We start from the raw sequence: 19731 nt of genomic DNA on the forward strand, positions 1-19731 counted from the left end.
AAACAAATGGCATTTGTATGGGGAAAAAGGATGGTAAAGGATTGAATGAAATTGTAGACAGGTTCTGAGTTCTGAGGGCAACCAGTGGAGAAGATTTCTTGATGTCAAGCTCATGTGTCTTCAGGTAGAGTGATAGAAAGCTGTGACAATCTGTCAGACTTTCCTGATTTGTAGTTCAAATGTGTCTGGTTATCTCTGTCCCAGAGAGCCACTGGCATGAAGACCACCTCTACAGGAGCTGCTGTGCTGACTTCTCTGAAGTTTCTATCGTTGGATTCACATTTACTTGTCAGGACTTCAGGATATAGGGCAGTTTGAATGCACTTCCAAATGTGGGCAAAAAATCAACATGCTAGTTTTCAGATTTGTACCCAGAGATTCTACGAAGGTAGAGAAAATCAGGATCAAGTTCCAGTTATAATGAACAGGAATTGACTCAAGTATTTACTCAGATGTGTGATTGAAATACATGTTTTCTCAACAACCACTCTCATTTCTACTAAATGTAGCTAAATTAACATTAATTGGTTCACTGAATATGAATAGTTTCGCAAATAACTTATCAGATTATTCACATATTTGCAGCAAGCATGGCACTTGAACATATAAGCTCTTGTTAAAACGTGATTTGCTGCAGCTTTTGTGAAAAATCTCTGGATGAAATGTTTAACAGCTCCTCCAGTATAGAAGCCAAGCCGAAACTTGTGCCAAATCCTTTTCTTCAGATTTACCCTGTAATAAGTATACACTTGGTTGCATTGTCTGTTCTTTAGGTACCCAAATATACCAAGATTCCTACACCTGCCAGGCTGTGACCTTCTGACTAGCCTGGTAAAGCTGTTGGAAACTCTGTAAGAATGTGGTAGGATGATATTTCCAAGAGGTTTTACTGGATCCATAAAGCCAATGTTAGTTCCCTAAATCTGACTGGTCATATCTGATTATGTGTGTATAGATGTATACAGATGCATATATCTCATTCAAATATGACATTCTACCCCTTGTTCATTCCCCAGAGTTAGGAGTCTCTCATGTTTTGTCACCCTCTTTAAATTTTCCCACTCATTTTGTCTCCTTTTTTCCCTAAGGGATAGTGAAAGGGGAGATGGAGTGACTGGTTGATAGGCACTAAGAGGGGCATTTGACAGGTTGAGCACTGAGTGCTATAGTATATGTTGGCAATTTGAACTCCAATAAAATATATATATTTATAAATATATTATAAATAAAAGAAAATTTTTATATATAAAACCAGTATGACATTCTAGTCAACATCTGGGTAATATAACCAATGCTTCCAGGTATGTATTCTTATTTTAAAAAACCAGAATCTTAAACCTCATGCTAATAAGTACATTGTCATAAAACTATAAGAGTACTCAAAGACAGATTCTGAGTTTTGCAGGGCTCAGGTATGGAGAAAAGTTATCCATTCATCTTTCCATGGACACTGAGGCTCCTTCCACTATTTGGCTATTGTGGACGTTGCTGCTAGAAACATCAGGGTGCAGGTGTCCCAGCGTTTCACAGCATCTGCATCTTTGTGGTAAATCCCTAGAGTGTAATTGCTGGGTCATTGGATAGCTCTAATTTTAACTCTTTGAGGAACTTGCACACGGTTTTCCAGAGTGGCTGCAGCAGTTCACACTCCCACCAACAGTGCAAGAGGGTTCCCCTTTCTCCACATCCTCTCCAACATTTGTTGTTTCCCCTCTTGTTAATTTCCCCATTCTCACTGGTGTGAGGTGATATCTCATTGTGGTTTTGGTTTGTATTTCCCTGATGGCCAGGGATGTGGAGCATTTTCTCATGTGCTTGTTGGCCATGTCTATGTCTTCCTCTGTGAGATTTCTCTTCATGTATTTTGCCCATTTCATGATTGGATTGTTTATTTGCTGTTAAGTTGAATAAGTTCTTGATAGATCTTGGATACTAGCCCTTTATCTGATACGTCATTTGCAAATACCTTCTCCCATTCTGTAGGTTGTCGTTTAGTTTTGTTGACTGTATCCTTTGCTGTGCAAAAACTTCTTATCTTGATAAGTCCCAATAATTTATTTTTGATTTTGTTTCCCTTGTCTTCTTAGATGTATCTTGCAAGAAGTTGCTGTGGCCAGGTCCAAAAAGGGTGTTGCCTGTGTTCTCTTCTAAGATTTGGATGAATTCTTGTCTCACATTTAGATCTTTCATCCATTTTGAGTTTATCTTTGTGTGTGGTGAAAGAGAATTGTCCAGTTTCATTCTTCTGCATGTGGATGTCCAATTTTCCCAGCACCATTTATTAAAGAGCCTTTCTTTTTTCCAGTGGATAGTATTTCCTGCTTTGTCAAATATTAGTTGACCATAGAGTTGAGGAGCCATTTCTGAGTTCTGTATTTTCCTCCATTGACCTATATGTCTGTTTTTTTGCCAGTACCACACTGTCTTGATGACCACAGCTTTGTAGTACAACCTGAAATCTGGCATTGTGATGCCCTCAGGTATGGTTTTCTTTTTTAATATTCCCCTGGCTAGGGATCCCTGGGTGGCGCAGCGGTTTGGCGCCTGCCTTTGGCCTGGGGCACGATCCTGGAGACCCGGGATCAAATCCCACGTCGGGCTCCCTGCATGGAGCCTGCTTCTCCCTCTTCCTGTGTCTCTGCCTCTCTGTCTCTCTCTGTGTGACTATCATGAATAAATAAATACAATCTTTAAAAAATATATTCCCCTGGCTAATCGGGGTCTTTTCTGATTCCACACGAATATTAAGATGATTTTTTCCAAGTCTCTGAAGAGAATGACTCCTTAATTTCTTTTTCTTCAGTCTCATTGTTAGTGTATAGAAATGCCACTGATTTCTGCGCTTTATTTTTGTATCCTGCCACATTGCCAAATTGCTATATGAGTTTAGCAATCTTTGGGTGGAGTCATTTGGGTTTTGGAGTCATCTGCAAAAAGGGATTTTTTTACATGCTCTTTGCCAAATTGAGTGCCTTGTATTTCGTTTTGTTGTCTGATTGCTCTAGGACTTCTAGTACTATCTTGAATAGCAATGGCGAGAGTGGACATTCCTGTTGTGTTCCTGATCTTAGTTGAAGGTGCTCAGTGTTTCCCCTATGAGAATGATATTTGCTGTGGGCTTTTAAGATGCTGAGCCATGTTCCCTCTAAACCAACACCCTGAATAGTTTGGATCAGGATTGGATGCTGTATTTTTTTTTAAATTTTTTTAAGGTATTTATTTATTTATGATAGTCACAGAGAGAGAGAGAGGCAGAGACACAGGCAGAGGGAGAAGCAGGCTCCATGCACCGGGAGCCCGATGTGGGATTCGATCCCGGGTCTCCAGGATCGCGCCCTGGGCCAAAGGCAGGCGCCAAACCGCTGCGCCATCCAGGGATCCCTGGATGCTGTATTTTGTCAAATGCTTTCTCTGCATCTATTGAGAGGATCATATGATACTTGTTTTTTTCTCTTGTTGATGTGATGTATCATGTTTATTGTTTTATGAGTGTTGAACCAATGTTGAATTCCCCAATTATCCCACTTGGTCATGGTGAATAATCTTTTTTTTTATTTTTATTTATTTATGATAGAGAGAGAGAGAGAGAGAGAGAGAGAGAGAGAGAGAGAGGCAGAGACACAGAGGAAGAAGCAGGCTCCATGCACCGGGAGCCCTACGTGGGATTCGATCCCGGGTCTCCAGGATCGCGCCCTGGGCCAAAGGCAGGCGCCAAACCGCTGCGCCACCAAGGGATCCCTTTTTTTGTTTTTTGTTTTTAATTTTTATTTATTTATGATAGTCACAGAGAGAGAGAGAGAGAGAGAGAGAGAGTCCTAAAATGCACATGAGCACACCACCTGCAACCCAAGTGTAGCTGAGAGAGCAGATCTTGCCCTCACTTACAAGACGTGGTGCCCACCATGGCACCGCTCCACAGCGTGGGATTCCAGAATACCCACCTGTTTCTATTCTGCACACATGAGCTCCAGGAACTACAAAGTCAGCATGATTAAGGTCCTTGTTCAGGTGACCAAATGTCAGAGAGGGCAACTGAGGATAGGACTCTTGTGATAGGAAGAATCACTGGGGGGTGTCGTGAGAGGAGTGTGGGGAAGTTCCCTCAAACTTGAAGATCAAGGTGAGTGGCAGATGACAAGTTTTCCAGTTCACAGGAACTTCTCTGACATGACAGTAGCCTGAGCTTTGAAAGGATCAATCTTCTCCCTGGTTTTCTGTATCCATCTAGCTTCCTCACGCCCTCAGCCATTCACTCCAACACATTCCACAGGTTCCTAAGATAGCTCTCCTTTGGAGGGCCAGGGGCTCTATCCTGGAGAACCCACAATGATCCAGTCAGAGGAGGTCCATTCCCTTTGCCTTAGATGGTCCTCCCTCACCCTGCACTTTTTCCTTAACCTTCTCTCCTCTCTTGGACATCTTGAAACTTTTGACTTCCTATCCTTCTGTTATTGATTTGTTTCTCCAAAAACTAATCGCCTCCATTTTCAGAGTACAGGTGAAAATATCCCCTTCATCTGGTATTCCATGAAAATCACCTCTCTCAATCTTCAACAGGCCCAGAGTGGGCCTTTCCCTGAACCACGATTTTCTATGACAGAGTTTCATAATTCTGTCTCCAACTTCTCCTTCTTTCACTTCCCTTTGTCCAAGACCAGAAGCAGAGACGGGCAATCATGTGGAGTAGAAGTGTGGGGATAGGCCACTACCCTATATAGAGAAGATGCATCTTTGCAAGGGAAACTTAATTTTGTTGAAGGTCCATGAATCTTCCCTAGAATCCTCATTCAGATCCTTCTTCACTTGGAAAGTTCAGAGGTGGGCAGACCCACACATCTCAGGGGAGGACTGCTGGTCTTTGACAACCTCTTCCCCTAAGGACTCACTTAGATGGTCCCCATCCTCCTCAACACGAATTACCCTTATTTTCACAATCTGACCTTTTTGTTATTCATTTGTCATATCCCATCTATATCTATGTATTTTAGATATTTATATACATTTCAGATATTACAGTGTATTTTAAAATTATGTACTTTATGAATATCTGAGTCTTACTTAGAGATTCAGTACTGAATAATTTCTATAACTTCTTTATCTGTAACTGAAGAAGTCTCAGTAGTGGAACATATGAATCAATTAAACAAGGTATCATTATCTGGGAAATAATTTATAGCCAGAAACTGATAGTTACTCACTGCACAATTGCATTGTACATAGAAAATAAGGACACCTAATTGGAATGAAATATCCTTTTTTTAAATCAACCTTCAAATAATCCAGCAGTCCTAAGTGTGCGTCAAATCTTGAGGGTTATTCCCTAGATATCGTTGTTCTCAGAGACGGGGAATCATGGTCCAGTGAAGAGATGGGTGAGATGTTAGAGCTTGGAGGAGGGAGTGGAAGCTAGGGAACCAGCAGAGAAAGGCTGCTTGTAGGGAGCAGGGTGCCCTCTCCCAGGGGCCACATTCTGAGGACAAAAAGAGCTGGAAGCATATCACTCCTCTCCTTCCTGCCAAAATCACTGTGTCAGGAACAAAGAGAGAAGCTCCTTCCTCACCCTACCTATTACTACTTCGACTGCATCAACCAGAGAATTCCTGGTCCTTGTGAAATATATGTTTCACAAATGATTACATAGGTTCTAGAAAACATAAATCAAGTGAATGTCAAACTGGAAAAGAAGAAAAGCTTTAGGGTTTTCTGTTTTCCCCATAAGTCGTCGAGGCAACAGCCATTTTATTTAGTCATCTACTTTCTCCTGTGCATACAGTCAATCATGTTAGATTGCTTATTTTAAGGTCAAAGATGCAGAGCTTCCTTCTCATATTCTTTCCTGTTTCATTACTTGTTCCTACTCTTCCAAAATAGGGAACAAACTCTATCATCAATCCTCAATAAGATCTATCTAGTATCTCCCACAGGAGTTCAAGTGGTAACGCCCTATCACAACCAGGTAGTGTTGTTTATATCCAAAATGAAGAAGCCCAAAAAATTATGAATAAACAATTCTATTCAGGATAGCATCAAAAAGAATAAAACATTTAGGAGGGAATATAACGAGTAGGAAAAAATTGAAAAATGAAAACTACAAAAGATTGTCAAAAATGAAACAGATTTAAGTAAGTGAGAAAACATGGTGCCAATGGATTGCATGACTATATATAGTGAAGCTTCAACCACCATCATCCAAATACATCCACATACTTGGTGTCATCCTGCCATTTGGACACTGCCCCGGTTTAATCCTTCACTGTCTACTGCTCATCCCCTCTGGCTCCCTGTTAGGCAAGATGTTAGACAATAGCTGTTTATTGGACTCAGATCTTAGACACACAACTCCAGTGAATTCCATGGAACTCTGAACAATATTTCTAGGTTAGGGTCCAATGTAATTAGAGTGCAGGACCATGAGGGTTTCAGTGCAGGGGAGGTTGAAGAACCCATCCGAAGTGAGGAGAGGTCCATTTATAGTAAGGTTCTCTTAATAGGAATCATCATGCTGAGTAAATAACAGAATGAGCCTAGAAATACAATGTATATCAGAGAGACAAACAAATTAGAATTTCTGGCTAACATTCAAGGGAAAAATTGATCTCAGACAAATCAGTAGAAGTGGAAGACACATTTCCCCTGATGGCATAGTATTGTCATAGCAAATATAGGCTGAAAAGCCTTAGCAGTGAGGGATGCAGACTTGACAGGGAATCTATATAGCAACAAGAAAACAACAACAAAAACAACAACGTTCAAACGAAAGAAGAATTCACATAAAATTATTACAAAGTGTGAACCACCATGGTACACTGAGAACCTTATGACCTTTACTTGTTTCAAGATGATGATAGAGTGGTAAGGACCTGAGGCACCTGGAAGAAGCAAACTCAATGACAGATAATTCTGAAATATCTGGTAATATGAACACAATGCAATTTATCATATATTTAACTGTCTGGATACCATTAGTTTTTTGAAAATAAGTGTCAGGGATAAAGGTGACGGGGGCAACTCCTCATTCTCCTTTCCTGGGCAGTGACATTAACATGATTGAGTTGCACAGTAGGCACACCATTCCAGGATTGTTGGGCGGAGTCAGAGGAAAGAGTGGGCTAAGCATGTTAGCGCAGCAGGGGGCGCTGTCGCATGGGTCCTGTGAGAACAAAGTTCTGGGCCAGATGTCTAAGAAAATACACAAATTCTTGCAAACTGGGCAGGCAGTGTCCTCAGTGAAGTGTTGTGCTGTACAGGAGCCCTGGAGTCTCATGAGTTTTCAGTTCTGACTCACTTTCTCCAGGCACATTTCATCCTCAATCCCATAGAGTCATTTTCAGACCTGATGTTCAGGAGGGGGAGACAATCCCATACCTGGTCAAATTTGCATCTTAAAAAAATCACCAGTATTGCTACCTGTGTCTAAGGTGAGAGACCTTTGATGAGGGGCAAATGGGAATGCCATCAGTGAGTCCTCAGAGATCAGACTGCTGGGGCTTCTCTGTCCTGTCCTGATTCTTCCCTTTACCTCCTCCATCATCAACAAAGAGTTCCTTTCAGTGATGAGGGGAAAGATGCAGAGGGCGGTCATTTGTATTCCCTTTCTCTCATTATTTGCACAGGATGGTCATCACCCCAGTCATCCTGTTGCCTTATGGTTCAAGCTCTTCTTCAGGGGGCTAAACTGGAATAGCTATGCTGTCATCTGTGGTAACTGATTTTTTCTTAGAGAAAAATATTGATATTTGCATCTAATTTCTAATCAATATATATACATATTATATACTTGAAATTATATTGCATAAAAAAAAGAAATTATATTGCATAGAATATGTAAGCATTAAATATATGATAAATATATAATATATTATTTTTCAAGACTATTATTGGAACGCGAGAGAGCGAATGTGCGGGGAAGGGCAGAGGGAGAGGAGAGAGTAATTTTAGCAGATTCCACTGTAGAGGTGACAAGCAGATGTGGGGAATTGAGACGGGACGAACCTCCTGAGTTCTGTCCTCAATCCATTGGGCCAAAACAAAATGGCTTGTTGTTTGGAAGCTCGTTTGTAGCATGTATGGATTCAGACTGAGTGTTCTCTAGGCCTTGAGATGGGATCGTCCTGAGGACTTTTACTACCATCCCTGGTGTCACCCCAGAGCATAGTTATTTCCCCTTCACCAAGTCATTAGAAATACAGGCACATTTGCCCAACCTCATAGGCAAAGATTATAGCAGCAGAACACAGACACTTGGGGTTTCAGGAACACGGAAGCTGATGGAGAGCAGCTGGTGCCATGGCTGGTATGGTTCCACTTCTAGTATGATCTGGATGACTGGAAAATGTGATGTGAAATGTCTCTTAGAGAAGATGTGTCCCATTTCCCCTGAATAATGACAAAAATAAAACCTAACAGAGAAAATCAATAAACCAGAGACAGAATATATTTCAGATAAATTGCCAAACTTCTGGAGTTCATCAGTCATAAATATACAGGTACAAATATATATAAGAAGGAAAGAAAGAAATGATATAAAGAGAAAGAAAGAAAAAAAGGAAGAAAGAAAAAGGAAGGAAGGAAATAAAGACGCTATATAATGTATTTTGCAAACAAAGCACAAGAAAAAAAAAGAAGTGGCTAAAAAGTAAGTTAAAGATATTACCAGATATTTCACAGAAGGAGATATGGATATTTCATATAAACATGTGATATTCTGTTCCATATTTATATCATTAGGAAAAGCAAAGGCAAATATTAATGAGCTACCATTGCACACTTATCAGAATGGCCAAAATCCAGTAGACTGGCATCAGATAGATTATGAACAGAAAAATAATCATTAAAAATAGCACCAAATGGGGCAGCTCCAGTGGTTCAGCAGTTTAGCAGCTCTTTCAGCCCAGGGTGTGATCCTGGAGACCAGGGATGGAGTCCCATGTCAGGCACCCTGCATGGAGCCTCCTTCTCCCTCTGTCTGTGTCTCTGCCTCACTCACTCTCTCTCTTTCTCTCTCTCTCTCTCTCCCTTTCTGTGTGTGTGTGTCTCATAAATAAAAATAAAATCTTCAAAATATAAATAAAATAAATAAAATGAAATAGCACGGAATGTGCACTCTCCCCACCCATACTCTCAATGATATGTCATGTTAGTATGACACATCTTCCGAATGATGCATTAAGAAAATCAATTCACCTCTGTGCTGTTTTTCCCCAGATCCATAATATTAATGTAATCATGAGACAAAATCAGATAAACCCATGTTCTGGGACATTCTACAATATACTACACCAGCTGTCTCCAAATTCCCAAAATCAAGAACAGAGAAAGCCTGAAAACTCATACATTGGAGGATTTTAGTATGGCCTTATGAATAAATGCGATGTTATTACTTGAATTGATTTTAGGCAAAACAGTGTTAAAATAAGTAAATAAATAAATAGGGATCCCTGGGTGGCGCAGCGGTTTGGCGCCTGCCTTTGGCCCAGGGCGTGATCCTGGAGACCCGGGATCGAATCCCACATCAGGCTCCCGGTGCATGGAGCCTGCTTCTCCCTCTGCCTGTGTCTCTGCCTCTCTCTCTCTCTGTGACTATCATAAATAAATAAAAATTAAAATAAATAAATAAATAAATAAACAAACAAACAAACAAATTTTGAAATCCAGATTGAGTCTGAAATTTTTTCAGGATTATCAGACCACTGGTAAATACTTGTTTTTATAAACATATCATAACAACACAAAAAGTTACCATTAGAAAAAGCTGGGTGAAACATAGAGATCCTTATCCCATATTTGTATTTATTTCTGTAAATATAAACTTATTACAGAATAAAATTTCCACACACAAATAAAAGAATAAAGGAATAAAAATTTCTTCTCTCCACTCCTCTGCATTTAAGAACAGAAAGACAGACATTTGTGCTCTACTGGTTTCCAACCAGCCTGTAAAACTTTTCACATTGAGTTCTTGGTTATGGAATGTATTTGTTTTTCTTTACACTGTAAAGAGTAATGTAAAAATAACAATCAGGTTCTTTGTCTTTTATTTACACAGCTTGAGAGTCAAGATAAATCTCCTCCCTTCCAGCAGGTCAGCAGGATCCCCGCCATTCTAGCCCTGGAAGAAAGAATTCAGAACAGGCACCATGAGATTCCCCAGCACTGGACAGTAGGAAGTGCTCCCATTCATGCAGGTCCTCTCTCTTACAACTGAAATGTCCTGACACACTATAACAATCAAGTATAAGAAGACTTTTGAAGGTAGAAAGAGGAAGAAGGAAGACTTCAAAAAAATTGAGGAAAATGCCAAAGTGCGTACCCTGGTTCCTTCCTTGTATTAGGTCCTCCACATGTAAGATAAGAGTGTAGGTTCCTCCAACCAAGAAACATTGAAAGGCTGAGATCCAGAAAATCAAACCAGAAAACACTAAAATTCCAAAAGCAGCAACTCCTCAGGTCAGAGGATATGGAGATAAGTTGGCCTGAGTAGAGGAAATATTTGGAGAAACCTGCCCACGACTTGCACATACTAATGAATCCAAAACTGTGCCCTCATGCAGGGTTCACATTATTGCTCAGCAGAGACATGGTGTCTATATCCTCCTGGCAGAAGCAGGCAGTGTCCCAATACCCACGTGTCATGGTGTCAGCTACTCAGGAGATCGCTGAGCCCCCATCGCATGGGAACATGAACAATTCTGGGCAAGACAGGCCTAGGTGACTAGTTTGCATTCCAGGTTTTCTCACCCATGAATTTGGCAGATACTGGGGAAATCATATGAACTCCATCGCTCAGCACGGAGAATGAATGCAGTGGTACATGGCAAAGCTGGTTTGTTGCCATCTACCCATTGCTGGTGGCGGTCTGAACACTGGGCAACTGAGCCTGGGCTCTCCCTGGGCCTGAAAACACTGAAGTATGATGCAGAAGACAAGGGAGCTGGCGCTGCATTTGACCCTCCACTCTCTGGTGTCAGTGAGGACAAGGAATGCAGTAGGGAGCAGAAGATCCACTCTCAGAAGGATAGCAGCTCCATTTAGTCCTGTGCATCCCACCATGGTGTTCACAGGGCCCAGCAATGAGCTTGTCCCACATCCCTACATGATGGGAGCTGGGAAGTGGCAATCACTGCCCACCTTCTCCAGCAGAGAGTAAGCAGCCGAGTGGTAAACATTTTCACTTGAGCCACCTGGAAGCTGACACAAACACCCTTCCCCTTGCTGCTGCACCTCAGCGGGAGGATCACTTGTTTGAAGAAAAGTAACTGAGGACCACGCATGTCATTTTATTAGCCATAATACCCAGGATCCAATAAAAAAAAAATATGACATGTCAAGAACCAGGAACATAAAATCCTGAATAAGAAAGGAGAATCAACTGACCCCAACACTGAGATCACTCACATGCTGTAATTATTGGACAGGTAGTTTTAGGCAACTCTTATAAAATCCATGTGGTGTAAAATTACAAACACACTTGAAACAAATGGATAAAATAGAAATGCAGAAATGAAAGAGAAATCATCAAAACAAACCAAATGGTAATTTTGCAACTGAAAAAGGTCCAGAAGTCATTGACGGAAAGGAAGCTCTCCAGAGGGACTCAAGAGTAGGTGACACTTCTTATTTGTTTGTTTTCTTGCTTATTTGTTGAAACCAAAAATGGGCTCCATTCCTTCTGTGCAGGTCCCACCACCTTGACCTATCTCCTGAGGCTGTCAGCAGGGGGCGCTGTGCACCTGCTCAGAGCTGGCCAGGCCTGAAACCCACTGAAATGGTTCCACCTGCCTGGGCCCTGCACAGGTGCTCACTGACAGAGGAAGAGATGACAACAGCTGTCTCCTCCGAGGGGACAGAAACATAGCTCTCACCACCCCAGAAATCCTCCCTGGATGGAAGCTACTAGCTGAGCTGAGGATCCAGAATCAGATAGAATTGTGGGCACAATATACCACCAAGTGCACCCTTCATCCCTGGAGCTGAGGAGGAGATAAAGGAAACATCCTAAATACAAATCAAAGTTAAACGGAGATATGACCTCCCACCAGTCATAACACCTAACAGACACAACATAGGAAACAGCAGGTGTGGGCAATGATGTGGAGAAAGGGGAAATGCCTTGCACTGTTGATAGTGTGCAAACTTATGTAGATCCTTTGGAACACAGTTTGAAGGATACTCAATGCGTTAAAAACAGAAATACTCTGTGATTCAGCAATTACCCTCCTGGTATTTACCCAAAGAATACAAAAATACTAACTCAAAGGGATACATGCTCCCAGAAGTTCATAGTGGCATTTTGAGCAATACCAGAGTGAGCCCAACTTATAAATGGTTAAAGAAGTTATATACATATATATGATGGAATATTACTGAATCATAAAAAGAATCACATTTTATCATTTGCAAAGATGTGGATGGAGCTAGGGAGTATAATGCTAAGTGAAATAAGTCAATCAGAGAAAGACAAATACCATATAATTTCACTCATGGAGAATTTAAGAAATGAAACAATGCATCATAGGGGAAAAAGAGAGGATAACAAGAACAAACCCTTAACTCTAGAGAACTAACTAATGCTTACTAAATGGAAGGTGGGTGGAGGGATGGGTTACAAAGGTGGTGGGGATGAAGGAGTGCACTTGTGATGATCACGGGCTCATTTATTTAAGTCTTGAATTACTAAATTGTACTCTTATTACACATTGTGTTAATAATTGAAATGTAAAGAAAAGCTTAAATAAAAAAGAGACATCCCAGAGACCAGAGCCAGTTTTAAGTCCAGGGAATCTGTGGAAATTCCACAGCATGATCTTGTCTCCTCTCCTTCTTCTCCCCCTCCTCAGCCACTTCCCCTGTTCATGGGGATCTCAGAGGCATCCTTAGGAGGGATCCATCTCCTTTTTTTTCTTCATTCCTAACATGTGTCTATTTTCATTTCAGGGATTAATTCTTAGACCGTGGTGACTCAGGAGACTTCATGGCAGTGTCCCCAGGAGGGACAGTCACATTCAAGGATGCCTCCAGCACAGGACTCTATCCATACTGGATCTAGGAAAAGATTGGCCAAGTCTGGAGCATTTATTTATAATAAAAACAATAAATACTGATTTCTCAGGCTCCCTTCTTGGGAACAAATCTGACTCGACCATCTCCTAGTGCCCAGCCTGAGGTCGAGGATGAGTACCCCTGGGGGCTACATTACAGTGGTGCTGGGCCCAGTGAGAAACCAAGATGAGGAAGGGAGACGTACATTTTGTTTCATCAAGTGTGGATACAAATATCATGTGATTACTGACATCTCAAGGCCAAACACCTGAGCCCAGAGCAGTATAAATGCTGATCTGCCATGGAGAGATGGGCATTGGGAAGGGTCTGGACTGATTTCCATCCCTGGGTGAATCCTAACATCGAAAATTATATGAGTGACTCAGGAGGCATTAGGTCACAAAAACCCAAAATCAGATATTTCTTATTACAAAATGTCTGTTGGATCAGGACTATAGATTGAGGAAATACATTTCCTGTAGAAAAAAAAAAACGGGAACATTAAAAGTATTCCTTTACAGATAAAAAACGAAAAATGGAGGAAGTGTTCATTTAGTATTTTCTTGATGTTTACTTTATTAGGTTGCATTTCAGTGCAAAGAAACTGTGTTGCATACTTAAAAATAGTAATAATAATTTTTTTAAAGGGAGGTCTGCTTAGTCCAGCAGTTAAACTCCTGTCTTCAGCCGTGGCCTAGATCCTGGATTACTGGGATTGAGTCCCATGTCGGGCTACCTGCATGGAGCCTGTTTCTCCCTCTGTCTGTGTCCCTGCCTAAGTGTGTGTGTCTTTCTTGAATGAATAAATAAAAACTTCAAAATAAATAATAAATAAATAAATAAATAAATAAATAAATAAATAAAATAGTGACACTTATAAACCTTTTTGGAAAGGATTCTTCTTTCCTAACATCTCATTTAAATTCTATCCTACCAAAGAACATATGTTGACATTGTAGAGCTCAGTACTTAAAATGTGACCTTATATGGAAAAGGGGTACTGCAGTTGTATTAGTACAGATACAGTGATTAAGGGGGTGGGGTGGCCTCCTAATTCAATTGATTCCTTTGATTGTACCATGACAGTCAGATGGAGACAAAGAGGGATCCGTAGGAGGGTGGAGACAGAGAATGTTGATCTGCAGCTGCAGACAGGGAACCCCAATATTTGTTCTTCAGTTTCTTATAGTTATGGAGAGGCAAGAGGAACTCCTCTGCAGGTTCTAGACAGATCATGGCCCCTCCCTACAAAGCGTGGAGCTGTGTATAAACAGCAGAAATGCATAGACATGGCCAAAAAGCACATGAGGAAATGCTCTGCATCACTTGCCATCAGGGAAATACAAATCAAAACCACAATGACATACCAACTCACACCAGTGAGATTGGGGAAAATTAACAAGGCAGGAAATAACAGTGTTAGAGAGGATGTGGAAAAAGAGGAACCCTCCTGCACTGTTGGGGGGAATGTGAACTGGTGCAGCCACTCTGGAAAACTATGTGGAGGTTCCTCAAAGAGTTACAAATAGATCTGTCCTACGACCCAGCAATTGCACTGCTGGGGATTTACCCCAAAGATACAGATGCAGTGAAACGCCAGGACCCTTAAACCCCGATGTTTCTAGCAGCAATGTCCACAATAGCCAAACTGTGGTAAGAGCCTCAGTGTCCACTGAAAGATGAATGGATAAAGAAGATGTGGTCTATGTATACAATGGAATATTCCTCAGCCATTAGAAATGGCAAATACCCACCATTTGCTTCAACGTGGAGGGACCTGGAGGGTACTATGCTGAGTGAAATGAGTCAATCGGAGAAGGACAAACATTATATGGTCTCATTCATTTGGGGAATATAAAAATTAGTGAAAGGGAATAAAGGGGAAAGGAGTGAAAATATCACTGAGGGTGACAAAACATGAGAGACACCTAACTCTGGGAAATGAACAAGGGGTAGTGGAAGGGGAAGTGAGTGGGATGTTGGGGTGACTGGGTGATGGGCACTGAGGGGGGCATATGGCGATATGAGCATATGAGCACAAGGTGTTATGCTATATGTTGGCAAATTGAACTCCAATAAAAATTTTTTTAAAACAATTTAAAAATACAGTAATAGATGCTTCTTAAACACTAACTTCCATAAATATCTCTTGGAATTCTTGTTAAATATTCATCTATGAATGTGTCCTGTGCACCTACCTGCCCTTCAAACCAGCACCATTGTCCTTTGATCAGTGATGCTTGACATGATACACAATTAATTTCCACCTATTGTGGTAACTTCTCTGGTGACACATTAATTGGCTATTTGTGCACATGGTTGTCCTTTAGATAGGGAAGCATCACTTCAGAGAATGAGACCAGAGTAATCGTGTGCAGTGTATACGAATCATGGAACCTAGGGATCAGACATGGGGGTGTTGACAGGGCCCTGGTGAGCTGGTGAAAGCCCCTGGGCTCCCAGGTCTTTGGTCCCAGATGGGGTGGGTGCCTGTGATGAACAGGGGAGGTGTGGGCCTGTGGGCTCTACATAACTGTTCAGTGAGGACCCTTCACACAAGGAAGCCTGGGTCTGTGTGCTGGGCCCTCTGCTCACTGATGGGGACTCAGCAGCTGTGTCCTCTCAGGCCAGGAGGAGTCCCCTGAGCAGGGACTGCATGTGATCTCAGCAGATGTTTCCTCCAGGGCTCTCCCAGGGGGGAAGCCAACTCCCAAACTCCACAATGTGGTGTGAGCTGAGCTCTAGCACCAAGGCTCAGGGAGGGGCTGGGAAATCACTAGATGGACTTCATTATCATGGACACCCTCTGGAAGAAAATAATGGGGGTAAAAGGAGGCATCTGCGGAAGCCCACCTGGTGTGGGGCAGTCACCAAGTCCTGGACTCCTGTCTCCTGATATACTTCTCTCAGTGCACAGGTACATAGAGGCCTCACATACCAGGTCCCAGTTCCTAGGCTCCATCAGCCCCTCTGGCTGAACTACTGGGAAGCTTTCTCCAGTCTCTGCTCCATTACCCATGAATGTCTATGTTTGCAGGTACCTGTCCCAGCCTTTGCTGACCCAGCGTCCTCCCTCTCTGCATCTCCTGGAACAACAGTCAGACTCACCTGTATCCAGAGCAGTGGCCCCAGTGTTGGCAGCTACTACATACACCGGTTCCAGCGGAAACCACGGAGCCCTCCCCTGTATCTCCTGTACTACTACTCAGACTCAGATAAGCACTAGGCCTACAGGGTCCCCAGCTGCTTCTCCTGATCCATGGATGCCTCAGCCAGTGCAGTGCTCCCTCATCTCTGGGCTACAGCCTGAGGACTAGACTGACCTTCACTGTCTAATCGGAAACAATAATGCTTCTCACAGTGACACTGGCAGATCAGGAAATGGGAAAAAATCCTTTGTCTCTTCAAATTCTTCTTCTATGAAAATCTAAACTTGTAAAATAAGTTGTATATATATACCATGTACTTACAAGTGCCACCTGGTTCATAATTTTTTTTCTCAATTATCTCATCAGTGTCTCTATGTCCTCAGAAAAAAAAAAAACAAAATAAAACAAAAACATTTCAATGTTGCAGCATTCATGTTACCTGGGTTTCCAAATGTCATAAAATCGGAGTTTCTGCTGGTAAGTGTTTTTCTCCTGAAATGAGGACAAAGAGCCTTTCTTTGACTTTATCCCCCTCAGAGGTCTAAGACCATCTAAGCAGAAGGTGCAGTCCTCCCTCCTTCACTGCTGGGGGGGGATGCCAAATGCCCCAGCCACTTTGGAACATGCCTGGGCAGTTTCTTACAGAGCTTAATAAAATCTTAGAGATATAACACAAAATCCATGCTCCTAGGTAATTTTATAAATGAATACTTGTGTTCACCGAAAATATGTCCCTAAATATTTATTCCTGTTTTGTTGATGATTGCCAAGAATAGAAAACAACAAATATGTCCTGCAAATGGTAAATGGATAAAGAAATTCGAGTATACCCATACATGGAATGTGATTCAACAATTCAAATACATAAATTTTCAGGGCAGAGGAAGACATGGGGGAGACTTCCATGTATATTTCTCAATAAAATAAGGCAATCTGAAGAGACTAGATCAGTGAGCCTGGAGGAATTCGGGCATGAGCCCTGGGCTCCAGTTCAGCCCAAGGTCCACATGTCTCTTGCAACCACCAGAGAGCAGTGGTGCTCCCTTGTACATCCCCTGGGAGTGTCTGTCTCTGGGCCTTTGCAGGTGCTCCTGTGTCACTCCTGGGTGAAGCCCTACCCCTGACTCCTATATTTTCTTATGCTCAGCTGGAGCCTGGCTTAAGTCAAAGGAGGAGTTTGTATAACCTTTGGAAAGAGGAAAGCTTGCATGAGAAACCTCCCCCAAAATGTGAGTATCAGGAGAGCACAGAGAATGGGTTGGTAAGCCCAGGCTTGGATGTGGGGCTCAGGATCCAGAGGAGTCTGTGCTGTCTCTGCCCTGTTCCTCTCACTCCTCCCTCACTACATAGGTAATTTCCAGATACCCCGGGTGACAATATAAAACCATCTGGAGATCCACTGGGTGGAATAACAAAGTCTCCGTTTCTAGGATTTTGCTCTAAGTCCTCCTTATGCATTCCCAAGATAGAGGACAGATGAGATAAATGGACAGATTTATGTCACCCAACAAAACCAGGGCTTCGGATTGTTGCAAGATCTCCTCTCATGTGAGTCCTCACCACCAGAAACAAATTCCCCTCCAGGTAACAATCTTTCAGACACCTGCCTTTTATTTGTAGAATCAGCTCCAGGGAGAACCATCCACCAGAAGTCACAACTAGAAAAGAGTGCACAGTGTCCTCTTCTCTCTCTTCCCTGTACTATATCCTTGGCTCTGCAGTTTCTGGATTTCTCTGTGCTTCCAGAATTCAGAGTAAGCCTGTGTTAACCCATCATCCTCAAGGTCACAATCTCCAGAATGCAGATTCCCAGTCACCAGGAAACACCAGCAACATCCTGTATAACTGGGGTCCTTTCTGCAGGGCAGCCAGGACATGCCCTGAACACCTGCTCTCCTGGGACAAGGATGATTCTCAGGAATCCCAAAGGCATCTCTGTCCCTATGGGCAGATAATCCCCTGACCATCCGTGGGCTCCAGTCAGCACCTGAGGCTGATCATTACATTGATTCTGGGAGCCCAGCGTCAGTACTATTCTCAGTTATCAGAGTCCATTGTGACATGAAACACACCCTCCCTGTACTCTCAGGACTGGACTGTCACACCCTGAGTCACACACCCTGACACCTCCAAAGAGGCTGGACCTCTGTGGAGAAAACTTCTTTCCCAGCTATGGACCACATGGTCTCTTCTCCACATCTCCATGACTTACATGTGGGAACTTTGACAGAAACTTCGGGTGCAGCTGGCCTTGGGTATTAGAAATCCCTTGTTGTAGTCACGGGTGGCTGAAAGAGCAAGAAATCTGTCCTGGACATGCTGGGTACCAGGCAGAGGGACTACAGCTGTGTCCACCCCAGAGTCAAGTCTGAACTCAGATTGCTCTGCCATGGAAGCTCTGTGTGTGTTTGGTGATTTGATGGCTGACACGGTTCTGAACTTTGTAGGCATAGGCTCTCCTTGAGTTTCCTTAGCCATCACTTTGGACTTTCCTGCTTATAGAAAAAACTTACAATACTAAACTTATGACCAAAAATAGAAATTCGATTTCATAAAAAGTTTGTAGACTCCATTTCAACCAAGAAGAGTAGGCCTTCTTTTATAGTTGTTTTTGCATCCAATTTCATGGCCAGAGTTTCTATCCGTATTCTCTCTCACTAAACACAGATCTGGGTCAGGTGTATAGTTTGTCCACTTGAAGCCACACAATGACTTTGTCACTGAGTTTAAATCAATCTTACTGAAAGGAATGTTGTGAAAAAGGCCACACCCATTTTAAATTTTTTTAAATTTTTATTTATTTATGATAGTCACAGAGAGAGAGAGAGGCAGAAACACAGGCAGAGGGAGAAGCAGGCTCCATGCACCGGGAGCCCGACGTGGGATTCGATCCCAGGTCTCCAGGATCGTGCCCCGGGCCAAAGGCAGGCGCCAAACCGCTGCACCACCCAGGGATCCCCACATCCATTTTAAATGCACAGTTGACTAAGTGGTGACTCATACATCACTCTGTCCCTTGGTCTCTGTCAGAGCAACTTCAGCAGTCACTCTTGTCTGACAAGAACTTCCAGCAGTTTTTCCCCCTGTGCTCTGATGTCAGCAGCACACACAACCTCACCTGCCTGGGCTCCTGCAGTCTTGTGACCATGTGCTGGAAAAGAGTCCTTAGGAGGGAGTCCCTGCCCACAGTGTGTGGGAAACTATGGTGACAACCAAGTGTAAGTAGAGACAGGTGACAAAGATTATCAGTATATTATCTACTAGGAAAGAACTCAAGGGCTTCTACCCAAAACGTGGACAGATTTCTCCCTGTCTCTTTATTGGTGTACAAACCTCCGAGGAAGAAATCTTCTAGAACTCAGGGAGGAGTCACATAACCTGAGAGAACACACCATCTCACACTGAAGGTTCCAAATGTCCATAGAGCCCCGTCACTGCTGTGGACTTGATCCTGATCCAAGAAGAGGTTGTATAGAGACACCACCTCAGTTCTGAGTGAAAAACACCCAAGAAGCTATGGACACATTTACCCACGAGAAGTCTA

The sequence above is a fragment of the Canis lupus genome, chromosome 26, assembly GCF_011100685.1.
Source record: "Canis lupus familiaris isolate Mischka breed German Shepherd chromosome 26, alternate assembly UU_Cfam_GSD_1.0, whole genome shotgun sequence".
Lineage (NCBI taxonomy): Eukaryota > Metazoa > Chordata > Mammalia > Carnivora > Canidae > Canis > Canis lupus.